The sequence below is a fragment of the Lemur catta genome, chromosome 10, assembly GCF_020740605.2.
Source record: "Lemur catta isolate mLemCat1 chromosome 10, mLemCat1.pri, whole genome shotgun sequence".
In the NCBI taxonomy this organism is placed as follows: Eukaryota; Metazoa; Chordata; class Mammalia; order Primates; family Lemuridae; genus Lemur; species Lemur catta.
The window spans coordinates 75,543,602-75,562,289 of record NC_059137.1 but is presented as its reverse complement, the minus strand read 5'-3'; the positions used below and the strand labels follow the sequence as shown (position 1 = coordinate 75,562,289).

Here is an 18,688-nt window from a genome sequence, read left to right as displayed (position 1 = left end):
TTTAAACCTAATTTTCTCTCAAAGGCCCCATCTCCAAATACCATCACATTGGGAGTTAGGGCTTCAACATAGGTGTTTTGGGAGGACATAATTCAGTCCGTAGCAGGAGGCTAGATGGAGGAAAAGGGTTTTAAATGTGTTCAGGGATGGTAAGGGAGAATGCTAAACAAAGACAAAGAGCTTGAATATCAGGAAGTGTCATTAAGGGGCAGTAACTTGATCAAGTCTCTACTCTTGGAATCAAGTTATTAACTACATGAATAATTATGTGAATATTAACTATATGAATCTATGCAGTTTGGGTTACCTGGGAAACTTTGCATCTATTAGTCATTGGCCATGAGAAAGGTGGGCAGCTCTAGTCAGCTGCAGGCAATCCCTGAAGGGAGAGCTGAGAGCTGTCTGCTGCTGCCACTTTTTAGCCTCTGAGAAAAGGAATGCTTAAATCCCAAAATGGGGTGCTCCAGACAGCATTCCAAAACATCCTCTGCAGTCCACAGCTTGCACTGCTTGGATCCACCTTTTTGCTAAAAGTTCTGGGAGAAGCTCCTGTGGGATTCTGGTGGCCTCTTGTATTAACAAGAGGGGAGTTAGTGTGATGAACTGCAGTCCTTCTCATTATCACTGATATTTATTGTCTCCTTTTCCTACATCTAGTCTAGAATCATCAGGACCTCTGAGGTCTAGGTGGTTGACCTGGTGGGGTGATTCAAACTCTCTTTTCTCATGGATCTGGCCCTGGTCACCACCTCCTCTCAGGCTGTAGCTGCAGAACTTGTCCATTCACCATTAAACTTGGGCAGTGAAATACCAAGAAACACACATGTAGAGTGCCTTATTTCAAAACAAATCCTTCCCCGTCCCGACTGTGTAACTGAAGCCCCATCTCCTCCTGATTGTCAACATCAATAACTCCTATTGAAATGATGATGATTCCTTTATTTGTCTTCTTTTCCTCTGGCACGGGAGTGACTAGATGACAGCCATAGCTTGAAATTTAATGGGATTCTTACCATATTCCCTGGTGGATGTAGTCCTCCTCTAGCAGCTAGAACTTCTTAACACACAGATCCCAGAGTTGCAGGCACAAGATGCACAAATTCCCTGAGTTGGTTACTAGAAATAATGGTATGTCAGTTACTATTAGGGTTATGCTTCAATTGTTGATTTAGAGCAATGGTTCTCAATTGAGGGTGATTTTATCTCCTTAAGGGATTTACAGTAATGTCTGGATACATTTTGCTTGTTACAACTGGGGAAGAGGGCTTACTACTGGTATGTGGGTAAAGCCGGGGGTGCTAAGCATCCCATAATACAAACGGCAGCCCTCACAACCAAGACTTACCCAGCTCAAAATACCAATCTTGCCAGGGTTGATTTAAAGTATACACTGCACCTTAAAGGATGGGGGCCTACCCTTGCAGAGTGTTATCTCCAAACAGGCACTTTAGCTGTGCCTTCAACAGGCTGTTATAAGCAGAAGCTTTTTGGTAGTGAGGTATGTTATGAACTTGATGAATTCTATGATCTTGTGTCCACTATCACACTCCCTTTTCCGTAAAATGGGTCCATTGAGCCCATGTGATATTAGTCAGTATCCTGTGCTCGTGGGTCAAATGCGCATTATAGTGGTGTTGACTGAGGTCCTTCAGGGAGTAAAAGCAAACTCATGCCAAGTTTGTGTTAGTTCTAGTCAAAGACGATTCACTGCATTTTTTAGGGTTAAAGGTATCCAGTGAATTCAATATGCTGCCAAAGGGCTGATCAGACCCTTTGAGGATCTCACTTTTGATCTTTGTAATTGGCAGGCTCGGCTTTCAGCAATGGCAGTAACTAGATCAGACTTGCTGAGTTGACAGCACTAGGGTGGAAAATGGCAAAGGCTGTCTGATGTTAACTAGCCAAGTCATTCACTCTAGTTATTTAATGCCTATTCTGTAGTGGATGCTCTCTGGTGGGAATTAACATGTGATACAAAGTCCTTCGCATTTCATTTCTTCACTACAGGTCCACAGAAATGCCTCTTCCCAGATATCCTTGTGCTCTAGCTTTAGCTTTTTCTCTTTCCAGGTGCCTGATCAACCATCCGAGCCACTCATCGCTGCCCGTGTGTTCATGTATATCATATCCTCAGGCCACTCCTCTTTCCCCACAAATTCAATGATTGATTGATTGCACGGCCCAAAGCTCCACACATCAGAAGGATTCCCTCTAACAACTGATTTTCAGCATCATCCCTGAAGGGGGCTGTAGTGTAGCTGTTGTCTGTTTTCAGCTTATATCCACATGCTGCGTCAACCAATCCATGCTCTGAGCTTGGATTTTTTGCTCCTCCTTCAACTAAATTGTAAAGAAGCCCTAGAACAAGGAGTGCCCATTCAACAGTGACAGATGACAGGGGATCTGGCCATCTGCTAGTGAAGCTTGCTTTTGCCATTTGGCCTTACTCAGGCCCAAATCTAAATATGTCAATTTCATCTTACAGTGGATTGCTGTTGGGCTCACCTGACCTTGTGTCTTGATGACTTGAGTCTGATTGAATCCTGATCACAATGAGCAGTCTGGACACACAGTTGCCTGATGCCCCATGTCACCTTACTGACAAGTAAGCTAGATTTCATCCTAAATTTGTTTTGATTGTACAGATTATGTAACACTTCTGTTAGTTGCCCTTTGATCTTGCTCTTAGGGTTGCCATGCTTTGCTACTCATTCTATGGCTCTCTTCAGATTAGCATCCACTTGCTGGTATCCACTCTTGCCACTCATTACAATAAATGTGCCACCTTGTTTCTGACAACTGAGTTCTGTTAACCTTCTATTATTTTTATAGTCCTGTAGTCCCCCATTGCTATCAGAGAGCAAGGTTCTGTCTCAGCATCTCTCACCATCAGCTTTGGCCTACAAAGCAGAGCTACCACTGAGCTTTTCAGTGATGTTGGTGCCCCTCTCATCTGCACATTCCTTATTGCTCTGGTGAGTGGAGCATCCTCTGGGTCTGTCCCTGAAACACGGTAATCAGTTGGGTTTTCTGGCCTTAAGTAGTATTTCCATTCTGGTAAGCCCACTTCTCTTCTTTCATCATTTGCCATGGCAGTTTTGGCATTTCTATTTCATTTAGTACAGGCTACTGCTTTTGCCAAGCAATTAAGAGCAACATGTTATCATCTGGACATACAATCCCTGCCAGGGCTTGAAGCCCTGTGTCACATGAGAGAGTTCCCATATTCATAAAATCTTTCTGACTGTGATTGTTAATTTGATGTGTCAACTTGATTGGGCCACAAGATTTCTAGACATTTCATCAAATATTATTCTGGATGTGTCTCTAAGGGTGATTCTGGATGAGATTCTAGATGAGAAGTAATAATATCCTCTTTATCTTGTAGGAACTTGAGACTAAAATAAATAATTTTATTAAAATACTGCAAATAACTAAGAGACAGGTACCTAAGAAGATCAGACAATTAATATTTTTATGCTATGTCAACTGTGTTAAGAATTACACTGAATTTTCTACTAAAGGTGGATGGCTATAAACATAGTCCCGGAGATAGATACTCAAATGCAGTGAATATGTTTGGACAACTGCCATTGTACATATTTAGTCATATGGCTCATCTTCAGAGTTCATAATGTTCTTTATTCTACTCTCACATTTAAATCTTACCTTACTCCTCTAGACTAGCCTAATCATCTAGCCTATTGATGTATGTTTTTTAGGAATTCTGTGTTGTATTTGTCATTTTTCTTTCCTGTTACCCCTTCTGTTTCAAGTTATATAATTTTATTTTTACTTAAGTTTAGGGCCAGAGGGTTCTTTTTTGAGTCTCCCAGTAGCTTTTATTTGCTATTTGCTTTTTCACAGAACTTCTCTCTTGGCCTCATGGCATTATTGTTAGAAACGATTTTATTTCCTTTTTTAGTTTGTTTTCAAAATCTGTTTTTCAATTTTCTTTTGAATATGTTCTGAGGAAGAAACCACAAATATTTTGTTTGTTTGTGGTTACGAGAAAAGCCAATTAGATCATGGCAATTTGTTCCAGTGACTAAGTTAAAAGGCCCTTTTGCTGAGAAAGTGTCACCCGTAATATACTCTAGTGCTAGTGGACATGTGTGAGTATAGTGTTATGTCTAGTTCATTTATTCATCCATAAAACTTTAAACGAGTGGCTATTACATGCAAAATACTGGAGAATCCTGGGAGTATTTGTGTGAGGGGTTGCTGAGACCACCCCCAGTTTTGTTGGTTTGCTAAAAAAACTCACAGGACTCAGAAGTCATTATACAAACACTTATGGTTGATTACCGCAAAAGGATTCAGAGCAAAACCAGCAAAGTGAAGAGGCACATAAGGAGAAGGTCAGAGGAAACCAGGCATCAAGGGTGATGATGTGTATTAGTATAAAGTACACTACAGCATGCAGCTGCTGTGTTTTATATATTACAGACAGGAACCTTTTTAAGTATTTGGGTATCAAGGTTTACATTTACACAATGTTCAGTCTACTAGGAGTTGTACACCGTACCATCCCACGGCCCAGCAGAGAGTAATTCCTAGCAATTTCTTCCCAAATGATATCTTATTAGTAGATGTAACCTGAAAAATGATAATCAAAAGATACTGGCACATTATTAGAGTTCTATTCAGTTGTTAACAGTTGGTCCTTCTCCTCCATAGCATCGGACCAGAATGTATCCTACTGCGATACCACTCAGGTCTGCAAGTTTTCCTTGAAAAAGAGGAGGTGGTCTTGACAATTAGAGCCTCACTCTTTCTGGCATTTAGTCTAATTGCACTAAGAGACAATATTATTCTCTTCCGAGCCTCTCTCAAAGCAACAGTATAATGTTGTATTTTCCTCATTGCATAAGCTATTTTTTTCATTCCTTACTTTCAACTACTATTTCTCTTTGTCTCAGTTTGTCATGGATTTTAGACAAACCATTCCACCTTTGGAAGAAGGGATGTCAAATTCCACTCTGATGCTTGCTCCGATTGCCAGCAGCCAGTATGGGCTAACCAGTGCTTTGCCTTGGGTCCCTTCTCATTCATCTAGGGCAGGACACACAGACTCAGAGCTTGGGCGCTATCTCAGCCAAGAAGCAATGCAGCTGCAGTCACTGACAATCCCAATTTTGTCAGATGCGATGAAGGCACCGTCCATCCCATCAAACCCTTAGGAATTATGGCAAAAAAGTTTAAAGATACAGTTATAGTCTCTTGCTTAAGAAAGTGGAGGGGAAGTGCAAAGAACTGCAGTCAACCGGTATGCTCTTCCACCTACACCTCCTCAGATTCCAGACAAAAGTGGAGGAATCTATCTAGTGGGGACTCAGCCTTGCCTCCCTCATGCTGAGTATGATCACACACCCTTGAAGGCATGTAAGGGTTCTTGATGGCTTTATCGCCTCATGTTTGATAACAAATGTTCCAATTGGCCTGTTCCAATTTTCTATCAAACGACTACTCTGAGGATCACAAGCAACATGATCTGTCCATTTGATGGGATGTTGCTTCTCCCATCATTAGAACCTACATGTTATAAAATGTGTCTTTTTATCTGAAAAAATATAACTTCAAGGTCCAAATTGATATCATATTTCTGCTCCTGTCCTTTTGTAGTGTTTTGAGCTTTTGCATCTATCACTGAGTATGCAAAGCCCAGGCCAGAGTAAGCATTGATTGTTTTCAGGATCTATTTATAACCTCCTGGAGCGACAGGCAGTCCTCTGATACGGGCCAGCCGTGTGGGGCTTTGCCTCTGGGGACTCTGCCCCACAGCTATTCTCAGTATGGTTACATTCAGTGCTTTGTTTCTCCAGCTAGATACAATCTGTGTAAAGTTTATTTGGAAGAACAAACAGAGTAGACAGAAAAGCCTTAATAATAAAAAATGATTAGGGAAGGGGGTCACTCATCTTATTAAATATGAAGACATTTGAAAATCTCGATAACTGAAAGTGTGATATTGTTATATGATGAAACAAGCCCATGGAATTTAATAGAAAATCTAGAAATAGACACAATTCCATCTATGAAAATTTACAACAGCCAAAAGCCAAATCTTAAGTGGGAAAAAGTATGACTTTTTAACTAGTGATTGTTGTGAGATAACAAGATAGGTAGCAAAAGATAAATTAGCATAATTTCCCACACTAAGTATATTCCCAATTGTTAAATAATTAAATAGTAAAAATGAAATGTTACAAGAAATAGAAGAAAGCATAACTGGATTCTTTTATAATCTTTAATGAGCAAAAATCTTTCTTAACTGTGACTCAAAATCTAGGTGCAAAAGAAAAGTGTTAGTAAATTTGACAAGTGAGGAGTAACTCTTTTGCATGGCAAAAAAACCCATCGGCCCTCCCTCCTGACCATAAACAAGGAAAAACAGACACAACAAAAAGAAAAAAAAAATATTCAAGTTATATGACAGACAGTGAGTTAATATTTTTAATGGAAAAGGGCTTCTAAAAACTAAAAAGAACATGATCAACAACCAAATTGAAAAATCGACAAGTGATACAAACTTCACAGTAAAAGAAATGTAAATAGTCCTTAAAAACCTTCAGAGGTGTTCAACCACAATCACAATAAGGGAAATACAAATTAAAACTACAGTTAGGTCATTTGTTGTCTATCATATTAGAAAAAAAGTCAGAAGTTTGTAACTGTCCTTTACAGGAAATGCTGTGGGGAAACAGGTATTCTCAAAGTTTGATGATGAGAATGCAAAATGGCACAGTTCTCATGGAAGGAAATTTGCTGTTATTTTGCAAAATTCCATATGTTTTACTGTCTGACTCACAATTCCATTTTTAGGAATATAGCCCAATGCTACAGTGGCAACAGACAAAATGAAGTGTGCACAAAGATATCACTTGAGGCACTATTTGTAACAGAAAAAAACAAGAAGACAAGCAAAATAGCAAACCAAAACTCTTGTGAGGCATGTGTGTTTAATAGAGTTTTAGTCTACCCCATTTAATATTTTAAATGAATTTTCTCTGTCCTTACCTTTCAGTTTCTGTTGAGTAATTTTTGGTAACTCATATAATGCTATAAATTTTTATAATCTACCCCAGTTAAAAAGTTATTGATATATTTGCTTTGAGCATTTTGGTTATGATTTTAATAATAATAACAATGAACATAATGTGAATGCTAATTATGTACCATTCACTGTTCAAAGTATTGCATATGTGTTGTTTAATACTTACAATAAATCTGGGAAGTAGGCATAAGTATTATCTCCTTTTTGCATATGAGAAAGCTGAAGTGCAGAGTGATTAAGTAACTTGCCCAAGGTTACACAGCTAGCTAGTGTCAGAGCTCAGATTTAATCCACATGGTCCAAAGCATGTGCTATAAGCCACATTGCTGTATTGCCTCTTTTGTGTCTGTCATCCTGTCTCCCTTCCTGACACTATTTATTTATTTCTCTTATCTTTTTGTCTTGCTTAATTTTGTCAGAGGTTAGATATTTTTAATCGACTTTATTTTTTGAGAGCAGTTTTAGGTTCAGAGCAAAATTCACAGCAGAAGGTACAAAGATTTCCCATATACCCCCCTGCCCTCACACATGCACAATTTACCTTACTGTCAACATCTGACACCAGAGTGGTACATTTGTTGTAATTGATGAGCCTACATTGACGCATCATTATTACCCAAAGCGCATTGTTTACATTAGGGTTTACTTTTGGTGTAGTACACTCTGTGGGTTTGGACAAATGTATGGTATGGTAGCATGTATCCACCATTATCGTGTCATACAGAATAGCTTCACTGCCCTAAAAACCCTCTGTGCTCTACCTCTTCATCCCTCCCACTCCCCAACCCCTGGCAAGCACTGGCCTTTTTGCAGTCTGTCTATTTTTTTTTTTTTTTTTGAGAGACAGTCTCGCTCTGTTGCCCTGGGTAGAGTGCAGTGGTGGCAACACAGCTCACCAAACCTCAAACTCCTGTGCTCAAATGATCCTCCTGCCTCGGCCTCCCAAGTAGCTGGGACGACAGGCGTGTACCACCACACCCAGCTAATTTTCTCTATTTTTGGTAGAGACAGGATCTCACTCTTGCTCAGGCTGGTCTCTAACTCCTGACCTCAAGCAATCCTCCTGCCTCGGCCTCCCAGAGTGCTAGGATTACAGGTGTGAGCCACCGTGGCTCAGTCTCTATAGTTGTACATTTTCCAGAATGTCATATATTTGGAGGCATACAGCATAGAATTTTCAGATTGGCTTCTTTCACTAAGTGATGTACATTTAAGGTTTCTCCATGTCTTTTTATGGCTTTATAGCTCATTTTTTTTTAGTGCTGAATAATATTCCATCGTCTGGATGTAGCACAGTTTGTCCATTCAGTTACTAACAAACATCTTCATTGGTTCTAAGTTTTGGAAATTGTGAATAAAGCTGATATAAACACCTGTGTGCAGGTTTTTGTGTGAACAAAGGTTAACTTTTTAATAATAACTTTATTGAGCTATAATTCACACATCAATACAATTCACTATTTAAAGTATACAATTTAATGGGTTTTAGTATATTCACAGAGCTGAACAACCACCACCACAATTAATTTTAGTATATTTTCATCACCCCCCAAAGAAACCTCACACTCATTAGTAGTCACTCCTCATTATCCCCTGTCTCCCTAGTCCTAGGCAACTACTAGTCTACTTTCTGTCTCTATGTACTTACTTATTCTGGAAATTTCATATAAATAGAATTCTAGAATACGTGGTTCTTTATGACTTGTTTTTTTCACTCAGCATAATGTTTCCAAGGCTCATTTGTGCCATGGCATGCATCACTATTCCATTTTGTTTTATTACCAAATAATACTTTATGTATAAATACTATATTTTGTTTATCCATTTATCAATGAATGGACATTTGTGTTGTTTCCACTTTTTGCCTATTATGAAGAAGGCTGCTTTGAGTATTTGTATATAAGTTTTTATATGGACATATTTTTCACTTACCTAAGAGTAGAATTTCTGGGTCATGTATTAACTTGCTTAATATTTTGAGGAATTGCATAACTGGTTTCTAAAGTGACTGTACATGCCTATGGAGCTGGTTACAAAATTAAAAAATTAAAAAAAGTATAGTGACTGTATCATTTTATTTATGTACTTATGCATTTATTTATTTTTATTTTGAAAGATTTGGGGAGTAAATTTCCATAGAGATTTACTTCCCTCTATACACATGTATGCTCATCAGTGAGTTCTAATTTAATAGTGAGTGCATGTGTTGTTTGTTTTTCCATTCATTAGATACTGGTCCTCACTGCCATCCATATTGTTGCAAAAGGCATTAATTCATCTTCTTCATGGCTGTGTAGTAGTCCATGGTATACACATACCACTTTGTTAATCCACTCATAAATTGATGGTCATTTGGGTTGATTCCATATCTTTTCAATTGTGAATTGTACTATAGTAAATATTCAAGTCCAGATATCTTTTTGATAAAATGCCTTCTTTTCCTTTGTGTAAACACCTAGTAGTGGGATTGCTGGATCAAATGGTAGGTCAACTTTTAGTTCCTGCATGGTCTGAATTATTTTTCATTCATCTTTATCATGTCTCTCTGTTTGGCTAGCATGTTGCTTAAAACATAAAAGATGCCCAATAAATTATTTTTAATAAATTAATGAAATAATAAAGCTATATTATTATATCAAAATAGCAACAGGAAAATGTTTTCAAATTTAGACAATATTTAATCTTCTCATCTAGTACCTATTGTAGCACAGACCAAGAATTCAGTGGGGGACCTAATTCTAAATGATACCTGCTGATATGGAAATAAACTTCGAATCTTTGAACCTTGTTATCCTCCTCTTCCTTAAATTATAACTAGGAATTCCTGGCTCTCAGTTGCTATGGAACCAGATAAAAAAATATAACCAGCAAATTATTTATGTTAACTAATATTGGTAGCAATTTTAAAAATGCTTTTCTTATTTTCTTATTTCAATTACAATACATATTCATAATAGTAAATTTAGAATGTATAGACACACAATTTAAAGATCATATATAATATTATTATCACTCTGAAAGACAACCAATATTTTGAAATACATTTACGTAATGTCTAGTAGCAAAAGTGAAGCCAGAGGGCATATTCTGTTTTGTATTCTAGCTTTTTAAAGTAGTATATCAAAATAATCTATTATTTTAGGTGCATTCCGCTGTAAGTAGCAGAAAATTTCAAGTCAAATAGGCCTAAGTAGTAAAAAAAATTTATTTTCTCTCGTCACTGATAAAGGTTAAGAGATGATTCTTGGTTGGCTTTTACTCAGCATGACTTCTCCTTGGGACTGGACAGATAGTCACCTTTCCTGAGTCATGTGGAGAGGAGGAAAAGTGGCTAGATTAACAAAATCAGGAATTTATTCCAAAGGAAGAAGGGGGTGGAATGATATTGTTATTGGGCAACCTGTAGTGTCAATCACAGTGATTATGGATTTATCTCATTTTTTAAAAAAAGACTTGAAGCCTATTTCACTTAAAATCACTTTGTTCTCTGATGTTGGACATTTAGATGTTTTTTCTTCAGTATTTCAATATCATAAATAGCATAGCTGTGAAAATCTTACGGCTAAATTATTGTGAACATTCATGTTTATGTATACCATTTCAGGTCTAAATTAAGCACCATATTAAACCTTTGCTATATATTGAGGTGCTGCCCATGGGAAAGTCACCCATTCCCACGAGTGACACATGAGAATAATTGTTCCTTTGACAATATTGGGCATTTAAAAGAAAACTATCTTGGCCAGGGTTTTTTAAACAGTGTTGAGAAAAAATAATGCTTCTATAGAACTTGACTTAGGCTAGCATGAATAATTTCATAAGCTGACATAGGCTTCTAATACTTCTTTGACATTGTTGATGTTGAGTTTGTATTAAGCTATTGTCTTCTTAATCCAAAGTCTTTTAATTCTCCTTATTTTAACAACAGTTGTACATGTGTCCTTAGGAAAAGTGGTCCCCAACCTTTTTGGCACCAGGGACTGGTTTCATGGAAGACAGTTTTTCCACGGACAGGGGAGGGAGAGGAGGAGCTCACGCAGTGATGTGCGCAATGGGGAGCGGCTGTAAATACAGACGAAGCTTCGCTCACTCACCCGCTGCTCACCTCCTGCTGTGCGGCCCAGATCCCAACAGGCTGTGGACTGGTGCCAGTCTGTGACCTGGGGTTTGGGGACTGTACCAGAGTGATCAAGGCTGAGTACCAAACAAAACAAAACAAAAACAAAAACAAACAATTGACAAAACACTCAAATTATTCATGCATGAACAAATTTTGGAAAAATCCAAGACCATTTTAGAAAGGATAGATTTTATTGCACTGAATCAACATCTTTTTTCTAATTTTCAAAACATCCTTTCCCTATAAGGGATAATTGGGCCTAAATAAGTAGGAATCTTGCTTTGTTATCAGTTGATATATAATCTGTATATATATGCATATGTATATATATTTAACGATTATATGTTTGCACACTTTTTAAGAGTTTTTCCCTTTATCATCCTTGTGTATTTTAAATGTTTCTTTTCTTCAAATAGGTTGATGATTCCTATGTCAGGTACTAAGTTCATGTGAGACCAAGTGCTTTTTACTCTTTGCAAAAGTTGTTAAGACATGTAGGTGCCTCAGTGGTGATAATTTCTTTTTATTCCTCAAGGAGGTCACTGTATCTTAGGAATGGGTGACTATGAGAGTGGGCATAGTATCTCTTCTCAGGCCAATTTTCTAGGTTTACGTTAAACTTAGAGTGTTTGTCAGCTTTCCTGCCAGGAATATGATATCATTAGATGTAACAGATTTACACATTTGCAAGTGTTCCATTTTTATTTCAGTGTGTAAAAGTTATTGTAATCCATAGCATAAAACAGTCTTCTCAGAAATCACACTGCTAATGGAAATGTATTTAAAGGCATATACAGAAGCTTCATACTTTCAGAGTTCTTTCGCTGATTCCTTCCTATCTGGAGGAGCTGTTGCTTCTTAACTTTGGGTTTTTGTTTAGATACTGACACACCCAGGAAACTATCATGACAGCCAACAGACGACCTACGTAATGGGAGAAAATATTCACATGCTACACATCTGATAAAGGGCTGATAACTAGAACCTATATAGAACTCAGGAAAATCAGCAAGAAAAAAATCAAACAACCCCATTAAAAGCACATGAACAGAAACTTTTCAAAAGAAGGTAGACTAATGGCCAAAAAACATGAAAAAATGCTCAACATCTCTAATCATCAGGGAAATGCAAATCAAAACCACCATGAGATATCACTTAACTCCAGTGAGAATGACCTTTATCAAAAAGTCGCCAAGCAATAAATGTTGGCGTGGATGTGGAGAGATAGGAACACTCATACACTGCTGGTGGGACTGCAAACTAGTACAACCTCTGTGAAAAGTAGTACAGAGATATCTCAAAGAGCTAAAAGTAGAACTACCATTTGATCCAGCAATCCCATTACTGGGCATCTACCCAAAGGAAAAAAAGACATTCTACAACAAAGACTTTGGCACTAGAATGTTTATGTGTTTATAACAGCACAATTCACAATTGCAAAGATGTAGAAACAACTCAAGTGCCCATCGATACATGAGTGGATTAATAAAATGTGGTATATGTATACCATGGAGTTCTACTCAGCCACAAAAACAAGGTGATCTAGCACCTCTTGTATTGTCCTGGATAGAGCTGGAGCCCATTCTACTAAGTGACGTATCCCAAGATTGGAAAAATAAGCACCACATGTACTCAACCTTCAAATCTGTATTAACTGATCAACACTTATACACATATAGTAGTAACAGTCATCAGGTGTCAGGCAGGTGAGAGGGGGAGGAGGGGATGGGTGTATTCACACCTAATGGGTGCGGTGCGCACCATCTGGGGGTTGGGCATGCTTGAAGCTCTGACTCGGGTGGGGCAAAGGCAATATATGTAACCTAAACATTTGTATCCCCATAATATGCTGAAATAAAAAAAAATAAATAAATAAAAGCAGATACAGTGTTCCTTTGCTTAGGTGGCTGCCACATGCATTACTTCACCTTCAGAAAAAATGCAAACAGATTCTGTAACTTTAAAAATGGATTTGTAAAAATTTTATAGTCTTTCCTTTTTTTGTCCTTTCCTTTCTTTCTTCCATTTTTATTGTCTTGTCTCAACTCTCAATGAGACCTCAGAAATCCATTTAGCTCCTTCCCTACTAAGACCAATCAGCTGATAGACTGGAAGGCCCATGAAAGCTGCAGGTAAATTAATAGCAGAGCAGGTGCCTGCGACCCATGCCTGGCTGCTTTTGAAATCCTTCTGAAGCCTGAATTATTCGTATTAAGATAGGCCAGCACTCAGGCCCCTATGAGTCAATTCTTTGTAACAGTTGCCAATATTTTTATACCTGAGAGAGCGGCTTCATTCTTTATTATTGCTCAGGAATCAATACTCCCATTGCCCTCACAAAATGCTATACAAGCATTATTGGCATTTCACTTGGCAGTGAAGGGTATCAACATCAATCTCGCCAACTGCACACTTCGCTAACCCTGCTCCACTCTCCTGCGTCTATTTGTATTCTGTCTGGGCTGTCCACTGCTCCTCTATTTGAATGGGAATCCTTAGTGCTGCCCTGACACGTTCTGTGATAAGGAAATGGAAAGGCATCATTTAGGCATTTGCAGGAACACTCCCTCTCTCCCCTCCCCTGCTCATTTTGTGCTTGGAGGGTTTGCAGCATTTAATAAAATATCATTTCCCACCACCCTGTGGTTTTCTGAAATTGCCATTTCAGAGCTCTTCATTAATAACCAAATGGCAGCTTCTAATCCCATCCACTGGAAGTTATTGTGAATTTTAAAGTAATTTCTGGGGTTTGAGAATTGCTCTTAAAGTAACAAATCTTAAAAAACGAAAACTCGTATACACGGAGGTGCAATATGCACAAAGAAGCATAGTGGAAAGTGAACCGCATTTGCTCTAAATATAGTACTAAACGCATATGCTGCCCTGGCTGTTTAGTAAACTGAGTCTACAAAGCTATTCACCCACATGTAAATTCCCCTTGCAGCATGTAATTTGGGGGCAATATCTAAATGGAAACCATTACAGGGGATCTTGTCGATCCCATACTGGGCGTTATCAATACGTAACAAATGTTTGACCAGAAGGGCTATCCACAATATGTAAAGAACTCTTGCAACTCAATAAAAAAGTGCACCAATTAAAAATTGTCAATAGCCCCATAGTGAGACATCATTTCACACCAGTTATCTTGGCCATTATAAGAAAAGAAAAGAAACGAAAAGAAAAATCCAAGTGTTGGAGAGGATGTGGAGGAATTGAAACTGTTGTGCATTGCTTGTGGGAAGTGTAAGAAGGTGCAGGCACTGTGCAAGACAGTTTGGCAGTTCTTCAAAAATCTAAACATAGAGTTACCATGTAATTCAGCAATTCCACTGCTAGATATATAGCCAAAGGAATTAGAAGCAGGGACTCAAACAAATACTGTATGTCAATGCTCACAGCACCAATATTCATGATAGCCCAAGGTAGAAACAGCACAAATGTCCACCAGCAGAGGACCCTTCCCCTCCCCTTCTCCATCCCTCCCCTTCTTCTTCTCCTTCTCCTTCATCTTTTTGGAGAGTTTTTCCAGGGAGGAATGAGATTGATTCCTTTTTGTGGAATTACTGATCATTTGAATTATTTGATGATGTAAACCTTTAGCTGTTATTTTAATCACCTAGAAACCTTGTTTAAAATGTACTTTTCCTACGGCCGTGCACTGTGGCTCACACCTGTAATCTTAGCACTCTGGGAGGCCAAGGTGGGAGGATCACTTGAGCTCAGGTGTTCGAGACCAGCCTGAGCAAAAGCAAGATCCCGTCTCTACTAAAAATAGAAAAAAATTAGCCGGGCATGGTGGTGCATGCCTGTAGTCCCAGCTACTGGGGAGGCTGAGGCAGGAGTATCGCTTGAGCCCAGGAGTTTGAGGTTGCTGTGAGCTAGGCTGACACTATGGCACTCTAGCCCGGGCAACAGAGCAAGACTTTATCTCAAAAAAAAAAAAATACATAAAATAAAAATAAAATATACTTTTCCTGTTCCCCATCCTGGAGAGAATGAGAATGATTCAGTAGTCTGGGATGGAACCTGAGGATATGCATATTACAAAACTGCCTCAGAATGATTTTTATACTGGAGGTTTAAGGCCCTGACTTTGTGAAACCATAACAGGGGAAACCTCAGACCAATTGCATAGTATGAAACACAAACTTTCCTCTCATTAGAATAGCGACTTCTGACTATTTGTGTTAGAGTCTCATTCTATCATAAATGAGATATCATACTTGCTATTGTGCAAGAACTAAAACAGCTTTCCTCTTTTTGGGGAATAGCAGTTTGTAAATATTAAATATTTGTTAGCACAAGTTACTCTCTTGTTGCACAATCAGTAGAACTGGCCACAAAGATATTTGGAGGAATCATTTTGACAATATCTTTAATCCTTGGCATATTACTAGACAAATGTCTTTTATATTCACATAACACTGGATTTACAAAAAGGGTCATTTTGTGTTTAAACTTAAAAAGTTGATTAGCTCCCTCAAAGTTTGAGGCCATAGGATGTGACAAGTAATTTGGTGCTTTGGGCTGAAATTAGGACCTGCCCAAGATAATATTTCAACATGAATCACTTTTTTTTCTCTGAGCTCCTCCTTCCCTCTTCATGGTAGTTTGTGAGAGCACTTATTTGTCTAGATCAAATAAATCACATCTGGAGCTGCCTTTGGCACATAGTGACTTATGACCTAGCAAAGTCACTGTATTTACCTTTCTTCTATCAAGATATAACCAGGACTGGCTGCATGATGGCCTGGGATTTGGAGTCAGAGGAGAGATTCTTGTCCTGCTCTGTCACGTGTTGGCAAAGTGACTTTGGACAAGTTATATGATTGCTCTGAGCCTCAGTCTGTTTGTCAAAAGGCAATGATGATGATGATGGTGATGGTGATGGTGGTGGTGATGATGATGATGGTGGTGGTAATGATGGTGATGATGGTGATGGTGGTGGTGGTGGTGATGATGATGATGGTGGTGATAATGATGGTGATGATGATGATGATGGTGATGGTGGTGGTGATGATGATGATGGTGGTGGTAATGGTGATGATAACAATGATGATGATGATGATGATGATGATGATGATGGTGGTGGTGGTGGTGGTACTGCTGCTGCTGACAGTGATGATGATAACATTTCCCAGTATCAATAAAATGATATAATGAGATTTGTGATAATATCTAAAACTGTAAAACACCACGGTTTATTTTAAATCCAGGTATCAGAGTATTTGTATGCTTTTTATCAAGGCCATATATTAAAGAGCCTAATTTTTGCTTCAGAGGACAGATATTTGAAAAATTGTGTTTGTAGTCATGCATATGTGTGAGCCTAGATTATGAAATCTTGTCAATAATATTCAATTTCAGAATTGCATTAGTTTCGGTGGAGGTAAAATGGCAAAGTTATTAATTCTTTCCCAGGAGAGACACAGCTAGGTTTTGTTTGTATTGCTTGCAACAATTTTCTGAAGGAATTTTATTTTCTGAGCTCCTTCTTTCATCAGGTTTAAATGAAAATGGCTTTGGAAAGATAATTATTCACTTGCTTTGTCTTTTGGATATCAAAAGGCAAAGCATTTTTGAATTTTTATACATTATAGATGTTTTCTTTGTTGATTTTAATTGGTATAAATATTTCCAGAAAAGAATGAATCCATCATATTTTTTTTGAAGTAGAAAAAGCCCTGGAATAGAAGTTGGGAGCCTTTAACTCTCCAGTTTTGGCATGTGTTAAACATGTTACTGTAGGCAAGTTAATTAGCTACTGAACATTCATTTTCTCCTCTGTTGAATGGTTATAAAATAGACCTACCCCTATTTCATGTGGCTGTTGAGGTCAATTAAAATGATATTTGTGAAAATGCTTTATAAATTATCAAGTTCTGTATAAAGTGCTATATTTTTCTGAATCTAAGACATTATCAATCATAAGATATACCATTAGTTACATTCCACTGAGAACAAAAATACTGCCCATTAAATTGGGATATAATGCCTTAGTAGTGCTGATTTGATGCATAAATGGATCACACCAGCCTCTTTTCATTTTGAACATTCTTTTATCTATTCTATGAAGTATGGCAGTACTATTTGCTTTCAACTGTGTTTTTTATCAGGAGATAGGCAATCTTTTTGCATGTAAACCAATAACAAAACATAACAAAATACCCTATATTTTTCTAGATCTAGTAAAGCATTTGATTATTGTGTTGCAAGGAAACACAGAATTACAGTCATTCCTCCCATGATGAACATTTGCTCCACTAATCCTCAACATATGCATTTTTTGCTGTTTCTATACCTTTCCTCAAATGTAGTAATTTCATTTTGGTGCAATATTTTGAAGACATTTTAAATGGTAATTAAACTCCACATGTGACGTACCAGCAATGCATGTAACTCAGTTTGAAGTGACAAAAATGTGAACAGCTATGTCCAAGTGCAGTCAATGAAAACTGCCACCTGGCAGCCAGTCATTGTAAGACAACTCCTGATTTTAAGAATGTTAAAATGTGGAGAAAAAAGTGTTTTGGAATTCATCAAATATTGAATTTATGTTATTAGCCCCAGTGTCATACTTGTATTCTAAATACAAACTGAAGATAGCATGTTTACTTGATGTGCCTTGTTAATAACAGGAGTGTGAGTCTCTTGAAACTCATTCAGCCTCCTGACATCCCATAGAAATAGATGCCTCTTCAGTAGAGTCAGGCACTGCATAGCGACATTTTGGTTAACCATGGACCGCATATACATACGATGGTGGTCTCATAAGATTATAATATCATATTTTTACTGTTCTTTTTTTATGTCTAGATATATTTAGATACACAAGTACTTACCATTATGTTACAATTGCTGACAGAATTTAGCACAGTCACATCCTGTACAGGTTTGTAGCCTGGGAGCAACAGGCTTACAGATACTATGTAGCCTTGGTGTACAGTAGGCTATACAATCTAGGTTTGTGTAAGTACACTCTGTGATGTTCACACAACAACAACATTGCCTACCAATGCATTTCTCAGAATGCATTCCCATCATTAACTGATACTTGACTGTATTTGCAGACAATATATAGTGTCTGCTTTGAGTCATCTCTTCTACACACTAAACTCTGCCACTTTATCTTTCTTCATATTTTTAATAGGGCATGGTTTTGAGACCCTTCCTTTTGGCCACTTTTCTCTAAACTCGGCCCCATTATTCAGAGTTCTTTAATGCACTGTATTTATAACTAAACCTATTATTCTAGTTGTGCTTCTTAAAAATGGCAGGATGACCTGTAATTTATTAAGACAAATAATGATTTTCTTCAGTTTCAGGGTTGCTAAGAATTTGAAAACTTATAAAGAAATACTGTATGTACTTGTAGCATAGTTTGCTTTTTAAATGATGATAAAACATTTACATTAAATAGTTATATATTATGATTTTATTTTATTTTTTTATTTATTTAGGATATTGTGGGGGTACAAACATTTTAGTTACATGTAATGCCATTTGCC

The 18,688-nt window shown here is 37.7% G+C and overlaps 1 long non-coding RNA gene across 7 annotated transcripts in view; it reads left to right on the top strand.

Annotated features, from left to right (window-relative positions):
• Positions 1 to 18,688, top strand: part of LOC123645805 — a 112,443-nt gene that overhangs the window by 37,827 nt on the left and 55,928 nt on the right. Inside the window, exon 1 of one of the 7 annotated variants that reach the window (XR_006737709.1) lies at positions 2,576 to 2,605. The exons of 5 other annotated variants lie outside the window; for them this stretch is intronic. This is a non-coding gene — a long non-coding RNA (uncharacterized LOC123645805). Of the gene's footprint in view, positions 1 to 2,575; positions 2,606 to 18,688 lie in introns of those variants that run through there. One more of the 7 variants, XR_006737707.1, reaches the window with a different exon arrangement.